This window comes from Pyxicephalus adspersus, chromosome 5 (assembly GCF_032062135.1).
Source record: "Pyxicephalus adspersus chromosome 5, UCB_Pads_2.0, whole genome shotgun sequence".
Lineage (NCBI taxonomy): Eukaryota > Metazoa > Chordata > Amphibia > Anura > Pyxicephalidae > Pyxicephalus > Pyxicephalus adspersus.
The window spans coordinates 66,781,974-66,796,632 of record NC_092862.1 but is presented as its reverse complement, the minus strand read 5'-3'; positions in this window follow the sequence as shown (position 1 = coordinate 66,796,632).

The window sequence follows — 14,659 nt, the reverse complement described above, 5'->3', positions numbered from 1 at the left end:
TCTCCTCCTGGCTGCAGCGCGTGTCTCCGTCTTCCTGCAGACCCAGCGAGGAGAAGCCTGCACACGCGATCCCGGAAGCAAGCCGGCGGAGAGAAACGGACCGGTAAGTGGGAAGGGATGATCAGCAGGGGATAAATAGGCACAATTCAACCCCTTCTGATAAATTGGCACAGAGTGATCAGAAGGGGATGAATTGGCACAGGGTGATCAGCAGGGGATAAATTGGCACAGAGTGGGGAATTTATCCCCTTCTGATCACCCTGTGCCAATTTATCCCCTTCTGATCACTCTGTGCCAATTTATCAGAAGGGGTTGAATTGGCACAGGGTGATCAGAAGGGGATAAATTGGCACAGTGTGATCAGAAGGGGATTAATTGGCACAGTGTGATCAGAAGGGGATTAATTGGCACAGGGTGATCAGAAGGGGATAAATTGGCACAGAGTGATCAGAAGGGGATAAATTGGCACAGGGTGATCAGAAGGGGAATTTAAATTGGCACAGGGTGATCAGAAGGGGAATAATCTTTCAGAATCTTTTTTTTCTAGATTTTCCTCCTTTAAAATTGGGTGCGTCTTATATGCCGGAGCGTCTTATACGCCGAAAAATACGGTATGTGTTATTTGTAAACAAAAACTATTACTCGACTGCTAGCATTTATACTTAACTAGAATTTTGTGCGTATGTGTTATGTTATCTTCTGTGTCCATCCCCAGCACAAAAATATCTTGTGCATAGACTAATGTTGAGCGAACCCGAACTGTAAAGTTCGGGTTCGTACCGAACTTTACATTTTTTGGGACCCGAACCCAAACTTTTCTGGAAAAGTTTGGGTTCGAGTTCGGGCAGATCGTAGTGGAACTGCAGATTACCTCTGTTCCACTACAACGTCCAGGCACTACAGATGATGAATGGGGACTTGTCCCACCTGTAGTGCCCTGTATTCTTAGATAGAGAAACTCTGTCTAAGAATACATAAAACAGCACTGCAACAGCAACCGCTGTTGCCGTGCTGTGCTTCTACTATGTATTCTTAGATGGAGTTTCTCTATCTAAGAATACAGGGCACTAAAGGTGATGAATGGGGACATGTCCCCATTCATCACCTGTACTGCCTGGACATTGTAGTAGAACTACAGAGGTTATCTGCAGATCAGTTTCCCAGGTGACGTCACAGTGGGAAACTGAACTGCAGATGACCTCTGCAGTTCTACAATGTCCAGGCAGTACAGGTGATAAATGGGGACCTGTCCACATTCATCACCTTTAGTGCCCTGTATTCTTAGAGAAACTCCATCTAAGAATACATAGTACACTGCTGCAACAGCAATCGCTGTTGCCGTGCTGTGCTTCTGGTATGTATTCTTGGATAGAGATTCTCTATCTAAGCATACAGGGCAATACAGGTGATGAATGGGGACTTGTCCCCCCTCCACCGTTTTCCTGCGTCCCACTGCAATCCTCTACAGACATTGAATAGGCACTGTTATTGTAACTACTACTGTGAAAAAATAGCTAAAATGCATGCAACAACACATTTTGTTATCAGTGTAAAGGAAAGTTTTGTTTTTTTTTTATTAAAGGCATCTTGCATTTTTTCAAGGTGATGTCCCTTGTGCAATAAAATAAACTTACCTGTCTTATTGCATATTTTTAATTACATTCACCTGTCCTTGCACAGCCACAGGTGCTGCCATTTTCACCCAGTCATCTGAATTGGCAAGGCCAGAATGATGTATTTCTAATGCATTCACATGGGAGTTCATTCATTCCTGACATCCAAGGGCATGTCAGGACACCTACAGTGTATGTACTGCACATGCGCACTGTTCACATTTTTTTTAGATATAAATCATGAGTAAAAGACGATTCCTATCTTTATCCAATGCAAAAAAATATGTGACTTTTGCATAAATTTTGGTAAATCTTGAGTAAACACATTCATATTTAGACCCCTAAGTTCACAAAATACAGTTTATTGTCAGCCCAAAACATGTCTTAAATGCTTTTCTGGCAGATCAAGTATTTTATCATTATTATTAATAATAATAGTAATAATATTAATATTATTATTATATTCTATTTTGCTTTGATATACTCTTTAACCACCTGAGCGTTACACTAGAGGTCTTGATTTCTGTACCAAAAGTGTTCCACTGTTTTTCATGAAATTTTTTTTTTAAATTGTAGACCTGTAACTTGTAACTTACAGAAATATGTCCGAACAAGGGTCTAGTAGATATTATGAATAAAAAAAATGTTTGAAACACACAATCATGTAAAAAACAAAATTACTTTTATTAAAATTAAAGGAAAAACACAAAAATCAGCTTAAACATGACTACATAAACAAATCAAAAATACTGAAAATACCGAAAAAGCAATAACTCTGTATATTGTAAAGTACTATATTATTCTAAAACACCTCCCTAGTGTGGCAATTTTTAAAACTTTGATTGTGTATTTATTGGAGTTTGTTTTGAATTATTTTGTATTTGATTGGATACGGGAGTTTGTATCCAATCCAATACAAAATATGAATTTGAATTTACCAGTTATATACTTTGTATTTATTTTGTATTATTTTGTATTGGATTGGATACACGAGTTTGTATCCAATCCAATACAAAATATGAATTTGAATTTACCAGTTATATACTTTGTATTTATTTTGTATTATTTTGTATTGGATTGGATACACGAGTTTGTATACAATCCAATACAAAATGAGAGTTTGAATTTACCAATTACACACTTTGTATTTATTTGAATTATTTTGTATTGGATTGGATACAGGAGTTTGTATTCAATCCAATACAAAATGAGAGTTTGAATTTACCAATTACACACTTTGTATTTATTTGAATTATTTTGTATTGGATTGGATACAGAAGTTTGTATTCAATCCAATACAAAATGAATGAATGAGTTTGAATTTGAATTTCCCGCACACGCGCCGACGTCATCGCGCATGCAGGGAGAAGCCGAGCGGCTTTTTTTTCTCCGCCGGACGGCTTCTCGTTTCAGAAGGCACCCGGCGCTGGACGGAGAACGACGCGGGACGATCAGCGGGACCAGGTAAGAAGCCGGCCGGCATCTTACCGGCCCCGCTGGTATAGGAGAAGGCACCCGACGCTGGAGAGGGAGATCGACGGATGACAATCGACGGAGGACGACGCTGGAACACGTACACGACGCTGGATGAGCACAGCGGGACCAGGTAAGTGGGGATTTTAATGTACGGAAAATCTCGGGGTTAACCATTATAGCAATTTTTTTTAGCCCGTACCAAGGTCGGGCTTAACGGTCGGGAGGTTAAAGTTGAAAGAACATATTTGAGGCATTGTGAAGAAGATGAAGTTAGAACTGGCTGAAAGTGATAGTTGTCAAAATGTTTCTCGGTATAGTGAAACATTTAAAGAGTGTATTGCCATTATATAATTGGTGGAGCTTCTTTAGAAATGCATTGAAGGTGACATTTGACAAACATGTAGAGCATCCAATCCCCTGTATACCACCGATCATCTTTTTATCCCAATCAAATAACAAGGACATTTTTGGATCAATTATATGAAGTAAAAGAAAGGTAAATACAAAAATAGTAGCAGCAATTTGACGGTTAAAAAATGTCATGTCATGGTAATTTTAGGCATTAGGCAGAGAAGGCATTAGATTAATCAGGGCCATGGATATTGTTGGTAGTGTGGTGGCACTGGACAAGGGTGATTACAATTCAAAGACCCTAGGACAGTGGTGCCCAACCCCCTCTGGGGGCCACTGTTGACACTGAGATAAAAATTAAATTGAAATGTTTTTAGTTACCGTAACGAATAGTGCGGGAAAGAAGTATTTGATCCCCTGCTGATTTTGTACGTTTGCCCTCCATAGTTGTAATGGTAATGTGAGAGAAAGAATAACATCAAAAGAACCCCCAAAAACCCAGTGCTTAAAAGTCAGAGCTTGATGTGCATTGTAATGAGTTAAATAAGTATTTCATACCCTATCAACCAGTCTGGGGACTGGCTAGGCCACTCCAGGACCTTTATGTGCTTTTTATTGTGCCACTCCTTTGTTGCCTTGGCCATGTGTTTTGGGTCATTGTCATCCTGGATTACCCATCCACGACCCATTTTCAATGCCCTGGCTGAGGTGCTCACACAAGATTTGACATTAAATGGCCCTGTCCATTGTCCCCTGAATGCAGTGAAGTTGTCCTGTCCCCTTAGCAGAAAAACACCCTCAAAGCATAATGTGTCCACCTCCATGTTTGACGGTGGGGATCGTGTTCTTGGGGTCATAGGCAGCATTCCTCCCCCTCCAAACACAGCGAGTTGAGGCCAAAGAGCTCAATTTTTGTCTCATCTGACCACAACACTTTCACCCTGTTCTTCTCTGGATCATTCAGATGTTCATTGGCAAACTGCAGATGGGCCTGTACATGTACTGTCTTGAGCAGGGGGCCCTTGCTGGCTCTACAGGATTTCAGGCCTTCACGGCACCGTGTGTTACCAATTGTTTTCCTGGTGACTATGGTCCCAGCTGCCCTGAGATCATTGACAAGTTCCCCTCGTGTAGTTCTGGGCTGCTTCGTCACCGTTCTCATGATCATTGCAACTCCACGAGGGGAGATCTTGCATGTAGCCCAAGACCGAGGGAGATTGACAGTTATTTTGTGTTTCTTTCATTTGCGAATTATCATGCCAACTGTTGTCACCTTCTCACCAAGCTGCTTGGTGATAGTCTTGAAGCCCAGTCCAGCCTTGTGTAGGTCTATAATATTGTCCCTGACATCCTTAGACAGCTCTTTGGCCTTGGCCATGGTGGCTAGTTTGGAATCTGATTGATTGCTTCTGTGGACAGGTGTCTTTTATACAGTGAATAAGTTTGGGGATCAACTCAGATTGCAACCAGCATGCTTTTCATTAGAACACAAACTTTTATTGGGAAAAAGCTAAACAAAACTGCCTCGTTTCAGCAACTCAGGAAAACAATATAACACACTGGCTTACTTCAGCCTAGGTGTGAATTTCCATTCGAACGTCCCCATGGTATAGGTAAGTCCAAACTAGGTCTTGTGTAAAGGTCCAATCCCCCAGCCTAGGGTTTCCACAGTCCAGCAAACAAAGAGGTCCACATCCACAGGACAGCATCAACAGCAACCTCCTCCTTGATTCCCCACAAGCTTGCTTACAGGCCACTTCCTGCTCAGCCTGGAACCCTCCAGCACTCAGCCTGGATTCCTCTGGTTCTCTCCAGCCTATGACTGCTCACTCTCAGCCTGGATACCTCTGGCTGATTACTTCCTACTCCTCACCTTACACAGTGCAGTGCAGGTGCATATATCCCAGTCAGGATTGGGTTGGGCCAAGGAACCCACCCTTTCACTCCCTTGGCCAGCTCCAGGCCCCCAAAGAACCTGGTTTCTTCCTAGAAACTTATTAACACTCTCTTTCCTTGGAGCCTTTTTAACACCATCTCTGACATTTTAGGGACACACTACCACATACCTCTCCCGCCCCCCGTTCAACCCCCATGGGGTTGGACACATTTTCCCCATAACAATAATCCTAGCTAGAGCCACTGCATTCCTTTTCCAGGCCAAAACTCAAACACAAAAAAAAATTATTTTTTTAGAGGCCCGGTGCTCTGGACCAAGTTGTCTCTGGTATCTTTAGGCAACTTCGCCAAAGTCTCTTTTTTTTAAATCAGTTTCTTCCAGATCCTCACAGTACTCCTGAACATCATCCTTCAGCTCCAGCAGTTCTTCCTTCTCCTTTGTTACTAACTTCTTCTGCTCTTTTAGCTTAGTGCAGGTATTACACAGAATGTCAATTTTCTCCTTTGTTAACTCTTCACCCAGTCCTTGCTTTATCTTTACTACTTGGTTGAACCTTCTTGCTTGGACCGCACTTTCTGCTTTTGTCCAGGTTTCTACCTTTTGTTGTAGAGCATCTCCTGAACATCATGTATCTTCTGATTGGCATCTTCATGTTCTTCTTGGCATATTCAATCAGGTCAACTGTAGACTAGCTGAGCAATGGCCTCCTGACTTCTGCATTTAGCATCCCTGAATCTTGCCAATGCTTAACGGTAAGCACATTTGCATGCCTTGGTAGAGTTATCCAAAGCAAACATAGTAGCTTGCTTTGTCATCTGACACCCCAAACCCCTCTGTTTTTGCCGCCTCCTTTTCTAGTTCCTCATCAGTTGGTGGTAGGTATTGTTTAGGAAGCGTTTCAGACTTTGAAAGAGCAGTATCAACACCACTGCTCATTTTGAGCACCACATTTACAACAGATTTGGTCATCTCCACACTGTCATACACTGCTCCCTTGGTCTTATCAACCACTCCAGGTTTACTTTGAATCACTGCTTCTTTAGCACCACGACTGCTTCTGAGGCATTAGTTACAATCTTGTCACTTGGCTGATACAAATCAGTATCAGTACAATGCCAGCAATGTTGTTTGCTACAGCAAGCTTCCAGTTTATGTATTATTGGCATGGCACCCTTAACAGCCACTGTGGTGATGGTCTTCACACTTTTCTCTGCCACACCCCAATCTCATTTAAATTGCTTTTCATTGTTGTGAAACTTCTGATGTTGAATAAGGGCATAATGGTCATCGAAGAATGTATCACAGAAGTTGCACTTCTTGTTTGGTAGAAGGACGCTGCTTTCTTAAGTCAGCCTCTAGATCACTTTTTTTTTTTTTTGCAATAACTGTATCACAATGAGAGCAGTGAATTTCGGATTCATTCTCAGTAGGCTTTTTGCAGTGCATTTTCATGGTTCCACCCTGTGTAAACTGAACATGACAAACGTAGCATTCATATAGCTTTTCTCATCTTTACTTCACTTAATTTATTAAACTCTTCTCGCACCTTCTTGGAAACAGAGATACTATCATGGGTTTTCTTGGAATCTTCAATCTTCTCCTTTATGTCTGAAAGAAGTCCATTTAATTCATCCATTTCCTTCCGAATTTTCTCATTGGATTCATTTGCAGCTTTTTTTCAACTGTTCTGAAGGTAGACCCACTCACTTCTCTATGACTTCAGTAGACTGTGTGAAGTGAGGTATGGCACTATTGTGCTTGCTACTGTACTGGTAGACCAGGCCCAGTTACAGATTGCCAACTTCTTCCTCTTTCTTTTTTGTCCCTTCATTCTCTTCATCTTCAGCCACCGTTGGCACAGCTTCTTCCTGCCATTCGGGCTGTTTTTTGTCTTAGCTGAAACAGTATCCCATCCTTTAGCTTGGACTTCAACAAGAGGAAACTTTTCTACCGCTAACACAGGAACACATTCATCAGCTTGCACCTAAGTCAGCACAGAAGTACCGTATTTTTCGGCGTATAAGAAGCTCCGGCCTATAAGACGCACCCAATTTTAAACGAGAAAAACCTAGAAAAAAAAGATTCTGAACAAAATACTAAAAAATCACTCTGTGTCAATGTATCGCCTTCTAATCACTCTGTGTCAATGTATCCCCTTCTAATCACTCTGACACAGAGTGATCAGAAGGGGATACATTGACACAGAGTGATTAGAAGGGGATACATTGACACAATGTATCCCCTTCTGATCACCCTGTGCCAAAAAATCATACTCACCCGATACCGCGATCCCGCGATGCTGTGGGCTTCTTCTTCTCCTCGCTCCCCTCCTGGCTGCAGCGCGTGTCCCCTCCTCCTCTGAGCGAGGAGAAGCCGACACGCATACCCCAGCGATCCCATAAGCAGGCTGGATCAGCCTGCTTACCGGATCGCGAGGGCACGTGTGCCGGCTTCTCCTCGCTCAGAGGAGGAGGAGACACGCGCTGCAGCCGGGAGGAGAGCCAGGAGAAGCCGGCACCCGTGCCCTCGCGATCCCGTAAGCAGGCTGATCCAGCCTGCTTATGAGATCGCGGGGGCACGGGTGTCGGCTTCTCCTGGCTCTCCTCCTGGCTGCAGCGCGTGTCTCCTCCTCTGAGAGAGGAGAAGCCGACACGCATACCCCCGCGATCCCATAAGCAGGCTGGATCAGCCTGCTTACCGGATCGCGAGGGCACGTGTGCCGGCTTCTCCTCGCTCAGAGGAGGAGGAGACACGCGCTGCAGCCGGGAGGAGAGCGAGGAGAAGAAGCACGCAGCATCGCGGGATCGCGGTATCGGATGAGTATGATTTTTTTTTATTATATTTAACATGTATTCGGTGTATAAGACGCACCCACTTTTCCCCCCCAGTTTTGGGGAAGAAAAAGTGCGTCTTATACGCCGAAAAATACGGTATTCTTGTCAGTCAATACAAGAACACTTTCTTTAGCTTCAATCTCAGTTAACACCTGAGCATCTTCCCTAGTGATATTTTCTGCATTCTGAACCTCAGTTGGTGCCGTAGCAGTTTCTTCAGCTGAAGGTTTTGCAGTTTCAGTTTCTTCAGATGTAGGTTTTGATTCCTTGGACTCTTGTGATGGGGGTTCAGAAACAGCTGGGGTTGTAGAAGAGGCAGCCTTTTCAGCTGGCGCTTCAGAAGAGTCCCCAGTCTTCTCAGAAGCTTCCACATCCTCATCTGAAGCTTGTCTCTTTAGCCTTTACTTCACTTTTTGCATCTCCAACCTTTGACTTCCCAGCATCTTCCGCCTCCTTATCCCTAGATTTATCTTTTTTGGCATAAGTAGCAGTTTTTCCTTTAGCGACAGGGAGGTTTGTTTCCATTGCTTCTATCTTCTGAGTCTTCTTCATCTTCAGACTCCTCCTTTACATTTTTCTTGGCTGCAGGCTTTTTGACAGGTTTTTTCTCTTCTTCAGACCCATCAGATTCCATGTTCTCGTATTTCTGCCAATCCTTTTCCCTCCTTGAATTTTGAACTGGGGTTTAGCATGATGTACTTGATTGAACTCAAAATTTTTTCTGTCCAGGAAGCCAGCCAGGTGACCGTGTTATCAAAGCGTACTTCCTTCTGTTTGTGGCTAGGAGGGGGCTCCGGAATCTTTGAGTCTTTGCTGCAGTTTATAATGACATCTTCTGGTTTTATACTCATTTTGGGGAGTCACCTCGGCCACAGAAAAAACCCAGTAATTCGATTTTGAGGTTGTCAATTTTTTCCTGATGCCCGTTCAATATGCAAGCTGAAGCTTTTTTGCCTCCTCCTTTAATTTCTGTTTCTCCTCTTTAGGCAATGCTTTCTTCTCCTCATTTTTATCAAAGAAATACTTGTCACGTTTATCCAATGGCTTTTTGGTCTTCTTTTCTTCTTTAGTCTTTTGCACTCTCAAATCAGCAAAGAAATTCTCCTGAAAGGCTTCTTTAGTGGTGTATTTCAGATCCATAGTATGTACTGGCTGGGCATGCATAGACATCTGTTAGGCTACACCACAATCCACAACCTGGAATGGGAACACATCCCCCCCCCCCCCCCCTCAGAGGACTGGCCAGGCTCGGGATCAGTAGTATACCCTCCTTGAATGTAGAAGGACCTCCTCCGCAATCCTCATTTAGCATTTGATGTTCATTTTTATTTACCTTCCTGGCAGTCTTACTATGTCAATATTTTTACGCCAAAAGTGGTACATTGTTTTGCATGGAAACTTATTTTACATTGTAGGCCTATAATTGTTAGGCACAACTCACCGAAATATGTCCAATATTTAAAAATTTATTACTAACCTTTAAATAAAAAAATCTGTTAAAACAAGGGTGCAAAAAATACTGAAACCTGTAATATAACTGTACAGTAGCATATAATATATATATATATATATATATATATATATATATATATATATATATATAATATATAATTAGTACTATATAAAATTAGTATTGAATCCAATACAAAATAATTTGAATTTCCCACCGTGCCTCCTGCACGCACCAACGCCACTGGGTACTCCCGGAGAACATCAGAGCACTCGCTGGCGCAAAATCAGAAGAAGAGGACACGGGGATGGGAGGGAGGATGGAATCCGAAGGGCAGGATGCTGATGGGACCAGGTGAGTGTTTTTTTTTGGGGGGCTCGGGGTTACCCCTTTCAGCATGTTTTTCTTTTTTACCCCCACACTCGGGATTACCGCTCAGGGGGTTAATGAAAGATACAAAACTAAAGCTATCATACAGTGCTGGCCGGTCATATATTGCTCCTCGCTCACCATTCCTGTACCAAAGAGGAAACTACACCATACAATGCAATCTGTCAGTTATAGGGGGCTACTAATTTTATTTGTACCCCAAAAACTTTGCAATAGATACTTCCAGAGAAATGCAATTCATGTGACATACAGCCAAGGGGTACATGTTCTTACTACTCCATTTTCAGGTCCCTACATCTCCCCATTCCTGAGAAATTATGGTTCACAAAAGGTAAGTGGCCAGATATGTGTGACAGGGTAGCACGGTATAATAGCTAAAGTTTTTCCTGTCTTGTGATGGTGCCACAGCAATAACATTTTAGGCAGGGTTAGCCACAAGAGTCCCCCACTTATCCTACATTTTAATATACCTACAGCTCCCCTTTCAGGAGAAATTGGGGTTTAAAGAACATAAGCAGACACTTATATGTGACAGGGCTTCATGGTATTGTAGGAGTGATACCATTAATTCGTATCTTGTGTTGGCGCCATAGTGATGGAATTTTAGAGGAGTCCTCCACTTACAGATATATTTCTCTTTTCTTACAGAGTAATTTGGGTTCATAGAGAGTAGGGGGATAGCTATATGTGACAGGGTAGCATGATATGATGGGTATAATGTTTTAATGGGGAAGGGGAGGGGGCACCAAAAGGGTTTCCTACTGGATTCCATATTTCCAGTTGCCAACATCCCTCTGTTTCAAAGAAATTGGTATTCAGAGAAGGTAAGTGGTCAGCTATGTGTAACAGGCACCCCACCAGCTGCTCAGTCTCTCACACTGCAATGTTTGCAGATTTGACTCCAGGTGGCAGTGAGCGTCACCCCCAAGGCAGGGTTCTTTGGCATGAGGAAGGGGTAACCGCATCACAACCTCTGCCAGTCTGAAGGCAGCCTTGAAGTTTTGTGAACAAGCAAGTATATATTTGTGGCACCACACCACAGAGTGGGTTGACAGTACCCTAATGTTCATTACCATGGAACTGGCCTCCGGTGTCCCCAACATGCAAACTCAATTTGGGAACCCTGGTCTTGAAATAGCGTCACCTTAATGTAAAAATATCCAATTGTTATTAGCATTTTAAACTTGTAACCCTGTATCTGGCAACTTGTTATGTTTAGTAGAAGCTCTCAGGGTCCCCTGTGTACCCTAAAAATTTCACATTTCTTTGACAATCACTGTAGGAGATATGAAGGTTTATACATGGGGATAATGTCAGCTCCATGGACACAGCTCTCATGCTGCTGCTGCATGAGGGGTGGGATTATCTCAGTACAAGGTGGGCAGAGAGCTGCCACAGCTGGTTGCCGGGTCTATAGCATACACCCACTTCCAGGGAGCAAACACTGAGCATGCTCAGGAAGCTCCCTCTCCTGGCAGCACAATCTCATAGAGAAACATAGGAGATGCTTTTTCCCCATCCACCACAAGTAGAGCAGAGAGATCAGAGAAGGAATGAGCAGAAGGCTGGATCTCTTACCGTAGCTCTACAGGCCACATGTTGGCTTGCAATCCGTAGGTTTGGCAACCATGCCCTAGAACAGTTGGAGACAGAGAACACTGTCACACCAAAGGAGAAAGTGATTACATATAATTGACAATCTGGTAGTACCTTTTTTTTATCTCTGAAACGTACACAAGGGAAAATTTGAACAGATGCAGAGCTTCTATAGAAGACTGTTCACATGTTTTTAGTAGGAGCAACACATTGTTGCAAATAGCAATCCCTTTTCAATTTTTATTTATATTTGTCTGATGGAGAGGTACCGAGGCTACATTGAACACTTTTTTTGAACAATATCAATTTTTTACATTGAAAGGCACCAAACCCAAGAACAAAAACCAAATGTATTGCAGTTTCCGGTTCTAGTTAGATGTGGTGCTTACATTGTTTTTTTTTCAAAAGGTAAGAACATTTTCAACACACAAAATACCTATTTATATTCCCAGACACACTTTTTCAGATGTCTTCATCCTCTTCTGGAAAATCCAAAAGGTCATAGTCTCTGAGCAAACTGAGGACCAGTCAGCAGCAGTCCTCGATAGACATCCTCTATCTCCGATGGATAAGACGCTTCCTGGCACACCAGATGGCATCCTTAAAATAGTTCATGATCCTCCAAGCTCCCTCAATTTCCTCTTGCTGTGGAACAGACCATACAGCACAATGCGATGTGTGATGGACGTCCTCTACATGAATCAGCTCAGTTCCTGTCCCAAGGTCTTCAACATGGTTTGGGCGTAGCGGCACTGCCAGAAGACGTGCACAATCCCCTGCCTATAGCTAAAGACTATATGGGGACCTAGGCATGTAGTAACTCCCTGACTTTGATCATAGTCTCCAGTGTTTATATTAGCTTGTTAAACATTAACAAAAAAACATCCAAAGTAGTATGAGCGTAAAGAATAGCAGACTTCCCATCCCGTTACCAGATAATATTTATTCTGCTGATATTAAAACTGGCATAATGCATCAAATTTACACATCTTACTAATACTAGATACTGAAAATACTATTTACGTCAACACCAGATATAGTTAATGTACATCCTGATGATATCAGACACTGACACACGTTTTATAGATACCAGAAATTGCCAATACATGTCCTATTAAGTAACTAACCTAACTGGAGATAGGACGACAGAAATACTGCCCACCCACAAATCAGACACTTGATACACGCAACTCTGTATCCATGCTATCTCATTTCTTCCCATCAACTGGAACAGTTTACCAAACTAAGTAGCAATTTACCTTGCGTGTCCTCTTTTCACTGACTGACTAGATCAGTGAAATGTTTTTATGCTTCTTATACATAGGTCCTATGTGAATTCTATATTTTGCTGCAGTTTTTGGTATCACTGTCCAGTTAGCAAACTTTCAAAAAGCAAAATGCAACTAACAGGTAGAGGTGAGCACAAATCCAAGAATAAACACTTTGCTAGTTGGTCAGTAGGAGGCAGTACTGCATTAAGGATACAAATGATCCCTTCCATCTACCATGGATTGATTGTGTTGTGTGACCACATAATACAGGTTTAAAGTGGAAATGTCATTAAAAAACAAATGACACTTACATTTACAGGTGGAAAGGCGTCGCTCTCCCTCCGCTATCCTAGTCCAATCAGTCCTGCGAGGTCTGGTTTACCTTCTTCTTCCTGGCACAGACTGGAACTTGGTGCGGCCATCTTCTTCTGTCTTCTTCCTTTTGGTGACATCACCAAATCTCGCAATGTGCAGGCGCGGTGACATGCAGGTGACATGCTCTCCTGTAAATGTTACAGAAAAAGTGCTGACCTCACTGCACATGCATGAGATTGGCACTACATTTCAAGAAAGCCCCTTTTGCACTTGCCTCTTCTGTAAAGTTTCCTTAAATTCCATACGGTTTACTTTCATATATTTTTTGGGGATCTTAAACCCAAAATGCATAAAGTCACCAGCAGGTAAGAATTATTTTGGTCCAAAAAACTTTCCCCTGCTCCTAGTGGCTTTTTTAAAATTTATATAAAATATGTTATATTTTTGTCTTATATTGCACAGCACATACCGGTAGGCCATGCAGTGTAGAGCCCATGAAGATGTCTGAGACAATGCCCCTGATTCATCAAGCAAAATCGGATTATCGGTCGCGCATTCGTAAATCTAATCGCCTTAATTGGCAGATTCGCGCTCCCTATTGTGAAGGCTGGAATCCGGCTGGTAGTGAGGCAGGTGTACGCGCATACTCGAGCCCGGCCCGCGGTGATCCGCGATCGCTGGCCGCGCGTACGTTCGCGCTTCCAGTGATCGCGGATTTCAATGATGAATCAGGGGCAATGTAACTCCTGTGCACACTCGATGGAAAAAAAGCTCCAAATTTATTTTGTATTACTTCAAAATTGGATGTTTAGTGGTAAAAAAGGCAAGTAGCATAGGGGGTTTGGAACCTTTTTTCTACCACTGTAAGCCTGTCTGAAGTGCTGCACAGAAATTTTAGTGGACAGATGTTTTCCCACAGAGCTGAAGCTGAAATCTTTCATTTAAATTGTTAACTGCTGGACAGTACCTTAATACTGTTAATTCATTATATAGCTTCATTGTTTATAGGAACAGACAATGGCATGAAGACAAACATGACAGCACTAAGGTTCACACAAACCCAGGATAGGTTTGCTTTACCTGTTTTCTGGTAGCCTGCAACACTATCTGCTCACTGGGGCCCTATCTGCAAATCCAATAGCAAACTGGAGCCCGGGGGCAAAAAGGCCTGAGGCCACTTGCCCTAACCAGTGGGCTCCTTCTTTTAAACTTCCCTAGATTACCCCAGGGCTTCCTCTTAAATAGCCAACAGGTGAAATTATGGCCACCCCCATAACCAGGGACATTGGGGAGCAATACAATGACAATACATTGGGCCCGATTTTTTAAAGTTCTCCAAGACATTAAAATATAAATTATCATGGGAGAATCTGGGTGATCCACTAAACCTAGAATAGATTTCTTCAAAATAATTTGCTATTAGTTGGCAAATGCATTCAATTCTGGGCCAGATCTTTTGTTTTCTG